A 13,410-nucleotide genomic window follows, 5' to 3' on the forward strand; every position below is an offset into this window, starting at 1 on the left:
TGGGCTCTGTGAGCTCTGCTGTGGTGAGACAGCAGTGAGTGGGCTCTGTGAGCACTGCTGTGGTGAGACAGCAGTGAAGCTCTGTGAGCTCTGCTGTGGTGAGACAGCAGTGAGTGGGCTCTGTGAGCTCTGCTGTGGTGAGACAGCAGTGAAGCTCTGTGAGCTCTGCTGTGGTGAAGCAGCAGTGAGTGGGCTCTGTGAGCTCTGCTGTGGTGAGACAGCGGTGAGTGGGCTCTGTGAGCTCTGCTGTGGTGAGACAGCAGTGAGTGGGCTCTGTGAGCTCTGCTGTGGTGAGACAGCAGTGAGTGGGCTCTGAGCTCTGCTGTGATGAGACAGCAGTGAGTCGGCTCTGTGAGCTCTGCTGTGATGAGACAGCAGTGAGGCTCTGAGCTCTGCTGTGGTGAGACAGCAGTGAGTGGGCTCTGTGAGCTCTGCTGTGGTGAGACAGCAGTGAGTGGGCTCTGTGAGCTCTGCTGTGATGAGACAGCAGTGAGTCGGCTCTGTGAGCTCTGCTGTGGTGAGACAGCAGTGAGTGGGCTCTGTGAGCTCTGCTGTGGTGACGCAGCAGAGAGTGGGCTCTGAGCTCTGCTGTGGTGAAACAGCAGTGAGTGAGCTCTGTGAGCTCTGCTGTGGTGAGACAGCAGTGAGGCCCTGAGCTCTGCTGTGGTGAGACCGCAGTGAGGCCCTGAGCTCTGCTGTGGTGAGACAACAGTGAGTGGGCTCTGTGAGCTCTGCTGTGATGAGACAGCAGTGAGTGGGCTCTGTGAGCTCTGCTGTGGTGAGACAGCAGTGAGTGGGCTCTGTGAGCTCTGATGCAGTGAGACAGCAGTGAGTGGGCTCTGTGAGCTCTGCTGTGGTGAGACAGCAGTGAGTCGGCTCTGTGAGCTCTGCTGTGGTGAGACAGCAGTGAGGCTCTGAGCTCTGCTGTGGTGAGACAGCAGTGAGTGGGCTCTGTGACCTCTGCTGTGGTGAGACAGCAGTGAGGCTCTGTGAGCTCTGCTGTGGTGAGAGCAGTGAGGCTCTGAGCTCTGCTGTGATGAGACAGCAGTGAGTGGGCTCTGAGCTCTGCTGTGGTGAGACAGAAGTGAGGCTCTGTGAGCTCTGCTGTGATGTGACAGCAGTGAGTCAGCTCTGTGAGCTCTGCTGTGGTGAGACAGCAGTGAGGCTCTGAGCTCTGCTGTGGTGAGACAGCAGTGAGTGGGCTCTGTGACCTCTGCTGTGGTGAGACAGCAGTGAGGCTCTGACCTCTGCTGTGGTGAGACAGCAGTGAGTGGGCTCTGTGAGCTCTGCTGTGGTGAGACAGCAGTGAGTGGACTCTGTGAGCTCTGCTGTGGTGAGACAGCAGTGAGGCTCTGAGCTCTGCTGTGATGAGACAGCAGTGAGTGGGCTCTGTGAGCTCTGCTGTGGTGAGACAGCAGTGAGTGGGCTCTGTGAGCTCTGCTGTGGTGAGACAGCAGTGAGTGGGCTCTGTGAGCTCTGCTGTGGTGAGGCAGCGGTGAGTGGGCTCTGTGAGCTCTGCTGTGGTGAGACAGCAGTGAGTGGGCTCTGTGAGCTCCGCTGTGATGAGACAGCAGTGAGGCTCTGAGCTCTGCTGTGGTGAGACAGCAGTGAGTGGGCTCTGTGAGCTCTGCTGTGGTGAGATAGCAGTGAGGCTCTGAGCTTTGCTGTGGTGAGACAGCAGTGAGTGGGCTCTGTGACCTCTGCTGTGGTGAGACAGCAGTGAGGCTCTGTGAGCTCTGCTGTGGTGAGAGCAGTGAGTGGGCTCTGAGCTCTGCTGTGGTGAGACAGCAGTGAGGCTCTGAGCTCTGCTGTGATGAGACAGCAGTGAGCGGGCTCTGAGCTCTGCTGTGGTGAGACAGAAGTGAGGCTCTGTGAGCTCTGCTGTGATGAGACAGCAGTGAGTGGGCTCTGTGAGCTCTGCTGTGGTGAGACAGCAGTGAGGCTCTGAGCTCTGCTGTGGTGAGACAGCAGTGAGGCTCTGAGCTCTGCTGTGGTGAGACAGCAGTGAGGCCCTGAGCTCTGCTGTGGTGAGACAGCAGTGAGGCTCTGTGAGCTCTGCTGTGGTGAGACAGCAGTGAGGCTCTGAGCTCTGCTGTGGTGAGACAGCAGTGAGGCTCTGAGCTCTGCTGTGGTGAGACAGCAGTGAGGCTCTGAGCTCTGCTGTGGTGAGACAGCGGTGAGTGGGCTCTGTGAGCTCTGCTGTGGTGAGACAGCAGTGAGGGGGCTCTGAGCTCTGCTGTGGTGAGACAGCAGTGAGTGGGCTCTGTGAGCTCTGCTGTGGTGAGACAGCAGTGAGGCTCTGAGCTCTGCTGTGGTGAGACAGCAGTGAGGCTCTGTGAGCTCTGCTGTGGTGAGACAGCAGTGAGTGGGCTCTGTGAGCTCTGCTGTGGTGAGACAGCGGTGAGTGGGCTCTGTGAGCTCTGCTGTGGTGGGACAGCAGTGAAGCTCTGTGAGCTCTGCTGTGGTGAGACAGCGGTGAGTGGGCTCTGAGCTCTGCTGTGGTGAGACAGCAGTGAGGCTCTGAGCTCTGCTGTGGTGAGACAGAAGTGAGGCTCTGTGAGCTCTGCTGTGGTGAGACAGAAGTGAGGCTCTGTGAGCTCTGCTGTGGTGAGACAGCAGTGAGTGGGCTCTGTGAGCTCTGCTGTGGTGAGACAGCAGTGAGTGGGCTCTGTGAGCTCTGCTGTGGTGAGACAGCAGTGAGTGGGCTCTGTGAGCTCTGCTGTGGCGAGACAACAGTGAGGCTCTGAGCTCTGCTGTGGTGAGACAGCAGTGAGTGGGCTCTGTGAGCTCTGCTGTGGAGAGACAGCGGTGAGTGGTCTCTGTGAGCTCTGCTGTGGTGAGGCAGCAGTGAGTGGGCTCTGTGAGCTCTGCTGCGGTGAGACAGCAGTGAGTGGGCTCTGTGAGCTCTGCTGTGGTGAGACAGCAGTGAGGCTCTGAGCTCTGCTGTGGCGAGACAGCAGTGAGGCTCTGAGCTCTGCTGTGGTGAGACAGCAGTGAGTCGGCTCTGTGAGCTCTGCTGTGGTGAGACAGCAGTGAGGCTCTGTGAGCTCTGCTGTGGTGAGACAGCAGTGAGTGGGCTCTGTGAGCTCTGCTGTGGTGAGACAGCAGTGAGTAGGCTCTGTGAGCTCTGCTGTGGTGAGACAGCAGTGAGTGGGCTCTGTGAGCTCTGCTGTGGTGAGACAGCAGTGAGTAGGCTCTGTGAGCTCTGCTGTGGTGAGACAGCAGTGAGTGGGCTCTGTGAGCTCTGCTGTGGTGAGACAGCAGTGAGTGGGCTCTGTGAGCTCTGCTGTGGTGAGACAGCAGTGAGTGGGCTCAGTGAGCTCTGCTGTGGTGAGACAGCAGTGAGGCTCTGAGCTCTGCTGTGGTGAGACAGCAGTGAGGCTCTGAGCTCTGCTGTGGTGAGACAGCAGTGAGGCTCTGAGCTCTGCTGTGGTGAGACAGCAGTGAGTCGGCTGTGAGCTCTGCTGTGGTGAGACAGCAGTGAGTGGGCTCTGTGAGCTCTGCTGTGGTGAGACAGCAGTGAGTGGGCTCTGTGACCTCTGCTGTGGAGAGACAGCAGTGAGTGGGCTCTGTGAGCTCTGCTGTGAGGAGACAGCAGTAAGTGGGCTCTGTAAGCTCTGCTGTGGTGAGACAGCAGTGAGGCTCTGAGCTCTGCTGTGGTGAGACAGCAGTGAGGCTCTGTGAGCTCTGCTGTGGAGAGACAACAGTGAGTCGGCTCTGTGAGCTCTGCTGTGGTGAGACAGCAGTGAGGCTCTGTGAGCTCTGCTGTGGTGAGACAGCAGTGAGGCTCTGTGAGCTCTGCTGTGGTGAGACAGCAGTGAGTGGGCTCTGTGAGCTCTGCTGTGGTGAGAGCAGGGAGTGGGCTCTGTGAGCTCTGCTGTGGTGAGACAGCAGTGAGGCTCTGTGAGCTCTGCTGTGGTGAGACAGCAGTGAGGCTCTGTGAGCTCTGCTGTGGTGAGACAGCAGTGAGTGGGCTCTGTGAGCTCTGCTGTGGTGAGAGCAGTGAGTGGGCTCTGTGAGCTCTGCTGTGAGGAGACAGCAGTGAGTGGGCTCTGTGAGCTCTGCTGTGGTGAGACAGCAGTGAGGCTCCGAGCTCTGCTGTGGTGAGACAGCAGTGAGGCTCTGTGAGCTCTGCTGTGGAGAGACAGCAGTGAGTGGGCTCTGTGAGCTCTGCTGTGGTGAGAGCAGTGAGTGGGCTCTGTGAGCTCTGCTGTGGTGAGACAGCAGTGAGGCTCTGTGAGCTCTGCTGTGGTGAGTCAGCAGTGAATGGGCTCTGTGAGCTCTGCTGTGGTAAGACAGCAGTGAGGTTTTGAGCTCTGCTGTGGTGAGACAGCAGTGAGTCGGCTCTGTGAGCTCTGCTGTGATGAGACAGCAGTGAGTGGGCTCTGTGAGCTCTGCTGTGGTGAGACAGCAGTGAGGCTCTGTGAGCTCTTCTGTGGTGAGACAGCGGTGAGTGGGCTCTGTGAGCTCTGCTGTGGTGAGACAGCAGTGAGTGGGCTGTGTGAGCTCTGCTGTGGTGAGATAGCAGTGAGTGGGCTCTGTGAGCTCTGCTGTTGTGAGACAGCAGTGAGTGGGCTCTGTGAGCTCTGCTGTGGTGAGACAGCAGTGAGGCTCTGAGCTCTGCTGTGGTGAGACAGCAGCGAGGGGGCTCTGTGAGCTCTGCTGTGGTGAGACAGCAGTGAGGCTCTGAGCTCTGCTGTGATGAGACAGCAGTGAGTGGGCTCTGAGCTCTGCTGTGGCGAGACAGCAGTGAAGCTCTGTGAGCTCTTCTGTGGTGAGACAGCGGTGAGTGGGCTCTGTGAGCTCTGCTGTGGTGAGACAGCAGTGAGTGGGCTCTCTGAGCTCTGCTGTGAAGAGACAACAGTGAGTGGGCTCTGTGAGCTCTGCTGTGGTGAGACAGCAGTGAGGCTCTGAGCTCTGCTGTGGTGAGACAGCAGTGAGTGGGCTCTGTGAGCTCTGCTGTGGTAAGACAGCAGTGAGGCTCTGAGCTCTGATGTGGTGAGACAGCAGTGAGTGGGCTCTGTGAGCTCTGCTGTGGTAAGACAGCAGTGAGGCTCTGAGCTCTGCTGTGGTGAGACAGCAGTGAGTGGGCTCTGTGAGCTCTGCTGTGGAGAGACAGCGGTGGGTGGGCTCTGTGAGCTCTGCTGTGGTGAGACAGCAGTGAAGCTCTGTGAGCTCTGCTGTGGTGAGACAGCAGTGAGTGGGCTCTGTGAGCTCTGCTGTGGTGAGACAGCGGTGAGTGGGCTCTGTGAGCTCTGCTGTGGTGAGACAGCAGTGAGTGGGCTATGTGAGCTCTGCTGTGGTGAGACAGCAGTGAGTGGGCTCTGTGAGCTCTGCTGTGGTGAGACAGCAGTGAGGCTCTGACTCTGCTGTGGTGAGACAGCAGTGAGTGGGCTCTGTGAGCTCTGCTGGGGAGAGACAGCAGTGAGTGGGCTCTGTGAGCTCTGCTGTGATGAGACAGCAGTGAGTGGGCTCTGTGAGCTCTGCTGTGGTGAGACAGCAGTGAGGCTCTGAGCTCTGCTGTGGTGAGACAGCAGTGAGGCTCTGTGAGCTCTGCTGTGGAGAGACAGCAGTGAGGCTCTGAGCTCTGCTGTGGTGAGACAGCAGTGAGGCTCTGAGCTCTGCTGTGGTGAGACAGCAGTGAGTGGGCGCTGTGAGCTCTGCTGTGGTGAGACAGCAGTGAGGCTCTGAGCTCTACTGTGATGAGACAGCAGTGAGTGGGCTCTGAGCTCTGCTGTGGAGAGACAGCAGTGAGGCTGTGAGCTCTACTGTGGTGAGACAGCAGTGAGTTGGCTCTGTGAGCTCTGCTGTGGTGAGACAGCAGTGAGGCTCTGAGCTCTGCTGTGGTGAGACAGCAGTGAGGCTCTGAGCTCTGCTGTGATGGGACAGCAGTGAGTGGGCTCTGTGAGCTCTGCTGTGGTGAGACAGCAGTGAGGCTCTGAGCTCTGCTGTGGTGAGACAGCAGTGAATCAGCTCTGTGAGCTCTGCTGTGGTGAGACAGCAGTGAGGCTCTGAGCTCTGCTGTGGTGAGAGCAGTGAGTGGGCTCTGTGAGCTCTGCTGTGGTGAGACAGCAGTGAGTGGGCTCTGTGAGCACTGCTGTGGTGAGACAGCAGTGAAGCTCTGTGAGCTCTGCTGTGGTGAGACAGCAGTGAGTGGGCTCTGTGAGCTCTGCTGTGGTGAGACAGCAGTGAAGCTCTGTGAGCTCTGCTGTGGTGAAGCAGCAGTGAGTGGGCTCTGTGAGCTCTGCTGTGGTGAGACAGCGGTGAGTGGGCTCTGTGAGCTCTGCTGTGGTGAGACAGCAGTGAGTGGGCTCTGTGAGCTCTGCTGTGGTGAGACAGCAGTGAGTGGGCTCTGAGCTCTGCTGTGATGAGACAGCAGTGAGTCGGCTCTGTGAGCTCTGCTGTGATGAGACAGCAGTGAGGCTCTGAGCTCTGCTGTGGTGAGACAGCAGTGAGTGGGCTCTGTGAGCTCTGCTGTGGTGAGACAGCAGTGAGTGGGCTCTGTGAGCTCTGCTGTGATGAGACAGCAGTGAGTCGGCTCTGTGAGCTCTGCTGTGGTGAGACAGCAGTGAGTGGGCTCTGTGAGCTCTGCTGTGGTGACGCAGCAGAGAGTGGGCTCTGAGCTCTGCTGTGGTGAAACAGCAGTGAGTGAGCTCTGTGAGCTCTGCTGTGGTGAGACAGCAGTGAGGCCCTGAGCTCTGCTGTGGTGAGACCGCAGTGAGGCCCTGAGCTCTGCTGTGGTGAGACAACAGTGAGTGGGCTCTGTGAGCTCTGCTGTGATGAGACAGCAGTGAGTGGGCTCTGTGAGCTCTGCTGTGGTGAGACAGCAGTGAGTGGGCTCTGTGAGCTCTGATGCAGTGAGACAGCAGTGAGTGGGCTCTGTGAGCTCTGCTGTGGTGAGACAGCAGTGAGTGGGCTCTGTGAGCTCTGCTGTGGTGAGACAGCAGTGAGTGGGCTCTGTGAGCTCTGCTGTGGTGAGACAGCAGTGAGTGGGCTCTGAGAGCTCTGCTGTGATGTGACAGCAGTGAGTCGGCTCTGTGAGCTCTGCTGTGGTGAGACAGCAGTGAGGCTCTGAGCTCTGCTGTGGTGAGACAGCAGTGAGTGGGCTCTGTGACCTCTGCTGTGGTGAGACAGCAGTGAGGCTCTGTGAGCTCTGCTGTGGTGAGAGCAGTGAGGCTCTGAGCTCTGCTGTGATGAGACAGCAGTGAGTGGGCTCTGAGCTCTGCTGTGGTGAGACAGAAGTGAGGCTCTGTGAGCTCTGCTGTGATGTGACAGCAGTGAGTCAGCTCTGTGAGCTCTGCTGTGGTGAGACAGCAGTGAGGCTCTGAGCTCTGCTGTGGTGAGACAGCAGTGAGTGGGCTCTGTGACCTCTGCTGTGGTGAGACAGCAGTGAGGCTCTGACCTCTGCTGTGGTGAGACAGCAGTGAGTGGGCTCTGTGAGCTCTGCTGTGGTGAGACAGCAGTGAGTGGACTCTGTGAGCTCTGCTGTGGTGAGACAGCAGTGAGGCTCTGAGCTCTGCTGTGATGAGACAGCAGTGAGTGGGCTCTGTGAGCTCTGCTGTGGTGAGACAGCAGTGAGTGGGCTCTGTGAGCTCTGCTGTGGTGAGACAGCAGTGAGTGGGCTCTGTGAGCTCTGCTGTGGTGAGGCAGCGGTGAGTGGGCTCTGTGAGCTCTGCTGTGGTGAGACAGCAGTGAGTGGGCTCTGTGAGCTCCGCTGTGATGAGACAGCAGTGAGGCTCTGAGCTCTGCTGTGGTGAGACAGCAGTGAGTGGGCTCTGTGAGCTCTGCTGTGGTGAGATAGCAGTGAGGCTCTGAGCTTTGCTGTGGTGAGACAGCAGTGAGTGGGCTCTGTGACCTCTGCTGTGGTGAGACAGCAGTGAGGCTCTGTGAGCTCTGCTGTGGTGAGAGCAGTGAGTGGGCTCTGAGCTCTGCTGTGGTGAGACAGCAGTGAGGCTCTGAGCTCTGCTGTGATGAGACAGCAGTGAGCGGGCTCTGAGCTCTGCTGTGGTGAGACAGAAGTCAGGCTCTGTGAGCTCTGCTGTGATGAGACAGCAGTGAGTGGGCTCTGTGAGCTCTGCTGTGGTGAGACAGCAGTGAGGCTCTGAGCTCTGCTGTGGTGAGACAGCAGTGAGGCTCTGAGCTCTGCTGTGGTGAGACAGCAGTGAGGCCCTGAGCTCTGCTGTGGTGAGACAGCAGTGAGGCTCTGTGAGCTCTGCTGTGGTGAGACAGCAGTGAGGCTCTGAGCTCTGCTGTGGTGAGACAGCAGTGAGGCTCTGAGCTCTGCTGTGGTGAGACAGCAGTGAGGCTCTGAGCTCTGCTGTGGTGAGACAGCGGTGAGTGGGCTCTGTGAGCTCTGCTGTGGTGAGACAGCAGTGAGGGGGCTCTGAGCTCTGCTGTGGTGAGACAGCAGTGAGTGGGCTCTGTGAGCTCTGCTGTGGTGAGACAGCAGTGAGGCTCTGAGCTCTGCTGTGGTGAGACAGCAGTGAGGCTCTGTGAGCTCTGCTGTGGTGAGACAGCAGTGAGTGGGCTCTGTGAGCTCTGCTGTGGTGAGACAGCGGTGAGTGGGCTCTGTGAGCTCTGCTGTGGTGGGACAGCAGTGAAGCTCTGTGAGCTCTGCTGTGGTGAGACAGCGGTGAGTGGGCTCTGAGCTCTGCTGTGGTGAGACAGCAGTGAGGCTCTGAGCTCTGCTGTGGTGAGACAGAAGTGAGGCTCTGTGAGCTCTGCTGTGGTGAGACAGAAGTGAGGCTCTGTGAGCTCTGCTGTGGTGAGACAGCAGTGAGTGGGCTCTGTGAGCTCTGCTGTGGTGAGACAGCAGTGAGTGGGCTCTGTGAGCTCTGCTGTGGTGAGACAGCAGTGAGTGGGCTCTGTGAGCTCTGCTGTGGCGAGACAACAGTGAGGCTCTGAGCTCTGCTGTGGTGAGACAGCAGTGAGTGGGCTCTGTGAGCTCTGCTGTGGAGAGACAGCGGTGAGTGGTCTCTGTGAGCTCTGCTGTGGTGAGGCAGCAGTGAGTGGGCTCTGTGAGCTCTGCTGCGGTGAGACAGCAGTGAGTGGGCTCTGTGAGCTCTGCTGTGGTGAGACAGCAGTGAGGCTCTGAGCTCTGCTGTGGCGAGACAGCAGTGAGGCTCTGAGCTCTGCTGTGGTGAGACAGCAGTGAGTCGGCTCTGTGAGCTCTGCTGTGGTGAGACAGCAGTGAGGCTCTGTGAGCTCTGCTGTGGTGAGACAGCAGTGAGTTGGCTCTGTGAGCTCTGCTGTGGTGAGACAGCAGTGAGTGGGCTCTGTGAGCTCTGCTGTGGTGAGACAGCAGTGAGTAGGCTCTGTGAGCTCTGCTGTGGTGAGACAGCAGTGAGTGGGCTCTGTGAGCTCTGCTGTGGTGAGACAGCAGTGAGTGGGCTCTGTGAGCTCTGCTGTGGTGAGACAGCAGTGAGTGGGCTCAGTGAGCTCTGCTGTGGTGAGACAGCAGTGAGGCTCTGAGCTCTGCTGTGGTGAGACAGCAGTGAGGCTCTGTGAGCTCTGCTGTGGTGAGACAGCAGTGAGGCTCTGAGCTCTGCTGTGGTGAGACAGCAGTGAGTGGGCTCTGTGAGCTCTGCTGTGGTGAGACAGCAGTGAGTAGGCTCTGTGAGCTCTGCTGTGGTGAGACAGCAGTGAGTGGGCTCTGTGAGCTCTGCTGTGGTGAGACAGCAGTGAGTGGGCTCTGTGAGCTCTGCTGTGGTGAGACAGCAGTGAGTGGGCTCAGTGAGCTCTGCTGTGGTGAGACAGCAGTGAGGCTCTGAGCTCTGCTGTGGTGAGACAGCAGTGAGGCTCTGAGCTCTGCTGTGGTGAGACAGCAGTGAGGCTCTGAGCTCTGCTGTGGTGAGACAGCAGTGAGTCGGCTGTGAGCTCTGCTGTGGTGAGACAGCAGTGAGTGGGCTCTGTGAGCTCTGCTGTGGTGAGACAGCAGTGAGTGGGCTCTGTGACCTCTGCTGTGGAGAGACAGCAGTGAGTGGGCTCTGTGAGCTCTGCTGTGAGGAGACAGCAGTAAGTGGGCTCTGTAAGCTCTGCTGTGGTGAGACAGCAGTGAGGCTCTGAGCTCTGCTGTGGTGAGACAGCAGTGAGGCTCTGTGAGCTCTGCTGTGGAGAGACAACAGTGAGTCGGCTCTGTGAGCTCTGCTGTGGTGAGACAGCAGTGAGGCTCTGTGAGCTCTGCTGTGGTGAGACAGCAGTGAGGCTCTGTGAGCTCTGCTGTGGTGAGACAGCAGTGAGTGGGCTCTGTGAGCTCTGCTGTGGTGAGAGCAGGGAGTGGGCTCTGTGAGCTCTGCTGTGGTGAGACAGCAGTGAGGCTCTGTGAGCTCTGCTGTGGTGAGACAGCAGTGAGGCTCTGTGAGCTCTGCTGTGGTGAGACAGCAGTGAGTGGGCTCTGTGAGCTCTGCTGTGGTGAGAGCAGTGAGTGGGCTCTGTGAGCTCTGCTGTGAGGAGACAGCAGTGAGTGGGCTCTGTGAGCTCTGCTGTGGTGAGACAGCAGTGAGGCTCCGAGCTCTGCTGTGGTGAGACAGCAGTGAGGCTCTGTGAGCTCTGCTGTGGAGAGACAGCAGTGAGTGGGCTCTGTGAGCTCTGCTGTGGTGAGAGCAGTGAGTGGGCTCTGTGAGCTCTGCTGTGGTGAGACAGCAGTGAGGCTCTGTGAGCTCTGCTGTGGTGAGTCAGCAGTGAATGGGCTCTGTGAGCTCTGCTGTGGTAAGACAGCAGTGAGGTTTTGAGCTCTGCTGTGGTGAGACAGCAGTGAGTCGGCTCTGTGAGCTCTGCTGTGATGAGACAGCAGTGAGTGGGCTCTGTGAGCTCTGCTGTGGTGAGACAGCAGTGAGGCTCTGTGAGCTCTTCTGTGGTGAGACAGCGGTGAGTGGGCTCTGTGAGCTCTGCTGTGGTGAGACAGCAGTGAGTGGGCTGTGTGAGCTCTGCTGTGGTGAGATAGCAGTGAGTGGGCTCTGTGAGCTCTGCTGTTGTGAGACAGCAGTGAGTGGGCTCTGTGAGCTCTGCTGTGGTGAGACAGCAGTGAGGCTCTGAGCTCTGCTGTGGTGAGACAGCAGCGAGGGGGCTCTGTGAGCTCTGCTGTGGTGAGACAGCAGTGAGGCTCTGAGCTCTGCTGTGATGAGACAGCAGTGAGTGGGCTCTGAGCTCTGCTGTGGCGAGACAGCAGTGAAGCTCTGTGAGCTCTTCTGTGGTGAGACAGCGGTGAGTGGGCTCTGTGAGCTCTGCTGTGGTGAGACAGCAGTGAGTGGGCTCTCTGAGCTCTGCTGTGAAGAGACAACAGTGAGTGGGCTCTGTGAGCTCTGCTGTGGTGAGACAGCAGTGAGGCTCTGAGCTCTGCTGTGGTGAGACAGCAGTGAGTGGGCTCTGTGAGCTCTGCTGTGGTAAGACAGCAGTGAGGCTCTGAGCTCTGCTGTGGTGAGACAGCAGTGAGTGGGCTCTGTGAGCTCTGCTGTGGTAAGACAGCAGTGAGGCTCTGAGCTCTGCTGTGGTGAGACAGCAGTGAGTGGGCTCTGTGAGCTCTGCTGTGGAGAGACAGCGGTGGGTGGGCTCTGTGAGCTCTGCTGTGGTGAGACAGCAGTGAAGCTCTGTGAGCTCTGCTGTGGTGAGACAGCAGTGAGTGGGCTCTGTGAGCTCTGCTGTGGTGAGACAGCGGTGAGTGGGCTCTGTGAGCTCTGCTGTGGTGAGACAGCAGTGAGTGGGCTATGTGAGCTCTGCTGTGGTGAGACAGCAGTGAGTGGGCTCTGTGAGCTCTGCTGTGGTGAGACAGCAGTGAGGCTCTGACTCTGCTGTGGTGAGACAGCAGTGAGTGGGCTCTGTGAGCTCTGCTGGGGAGAGACAGCAGTGAGTGGGCTCTGTGAGCTCTGCTGTGATGAGACAGCAGTGAGTGGGCTCTGTGAGCTCTGCTGTGGTGAGACAGCAGTGAGGCTCTGAGCTCTGCTGTGGTGAGACAGCAGTGAGGCTCTGTGAGCTCTGCTGTGGAGAGACAGCAGTGAGTGGGCTCTGTGAGCTCTGCTGTGGTGAGAGCAGTGAGTGGGCTCTGTGAGCTCTGCTGTGGTGAGACAGCGGTGAGTGGGCTCTGTGAGCTCTGCTGTGGTGAGACAGCAGTGAGTGGGCTCTGTGAGCTCTGCTGTGGTGAGAGCAGTGAGTGGGCTCTGTGAGCTCTGCTGTGGTGAGACAGCAGTGAGGCTCTGTGAGCTCTGCTGTGGTGAGACAGCAGTGAGTGGGCTCTGTGAGCTCTGCTGTGGTAAGACAGCAGTGAGGTTCTGAGCTCTGCTGTGGTGAGACAGCAGTGAGTCGGCTCTGTGAGCTCTGCTGTGATGAGACAGCAGTGAGTGGGCTCTGTGAGCTCTGCTGTGGTGAGACAGCAGTGAGGCTCTGTGAGCTCTTCTGTGGTGAGACAGCAGTGAGTGGGCTCTGTGAGCTCTGCTGTGGTGAGACAGCAGTGAGTGGGCTCTGTGAGCTCTGCTGTGGTGAGATAGCAGTGAGTGGGCTCTGTGAGCTCTGCTGTGGTGAGACAGCAATGAGGCTCTGAGCTCTGCTGTGGCGAGACAGCAGCGAGGGGGCTCTGTGAGCTCTGCTGTGGTGAGACAGCAGTGAGGCTCTGAGCTCTGCTGTGGTGAGACAGCAGTGAGGCTCTGTGAGCTCTGCTGTGGTGAGACAGCAGTGAGTGGGCTCTGTGAGCTCTGCTGAGGTGAGAAAGCGGTGAGTGGGCTCTGTGAGCTCTGCTGTGGTGAGACAGCAGTGAGTGGGCTCTGTGAGCTCTGCTGTGGTGAGACAGCAGTGAGTGGGCTCTGTGAGCTCTGCTGTGGTGAGACAGCAGTGAGTGGGCTCTGTGAGCTCTGCTGTGGTGAGACAGCAGTGAGGCTCTGAGCTCTGCTGTGGTGAGACAGCAGTGAGTGGGATCTGTGAGCTCTGCTGGGGAGAGACAGCAGTGACTGGGCTCTGTGAGCTCTGCTGTGATGAGACAGCAGTGAGTGGGCTCTGTGAGCTCTGCTGTGGTGAGACAGCAGTGAGGCTCTGAGCTCTGCTGTGGTGAGACAGCAGTGAGGCTCTGTGAGCTCTGCTGTGGTGAGACAGCAGTGAGGCTCTGAGCTCTGCTGTGGTGAGACAGCAGTGAGTGGGCTCTGTGAGCTCTGCTGTGGTAAGACAGCAGTGAGGCTCTGAGCTCTGCTGTGCTGAGACAGCAGTGAGTCGGCTCTGTGAGCTCTGCTGTGGTGAGACAGCAGTGAGGCTCTGAGCTCTGCTGTGGTGAGGCAGCAGTGAGGCTCTGTGAGCTCTGCTGTGGTGAGACAGCAGTGAGTGGGCTCTGTGAGCTCTGCTGTGGTGAGACAGCAGTGAGGCTCTGAGCTCTGCTGTGGTGAGACAGCAGTGAGGCTCTGAGCTCTGCTGTGGTGAGACAGCAGTGAAGCT

The sequence above is a fragment of the Lissotriton vulgaris genome, chromosome 5, assembly GCF_964263255.1.
Source record: "Lissotriton vulgaris chromosome 5, aLisVul1.2, whole genome shotgun sequence".
Lineage (NCBI taxonomy): Eukaryota > Metazoa > Chordata > Amphibia > Caudata > Salamandridae > Lissotriton > Lissotriton vulgaris.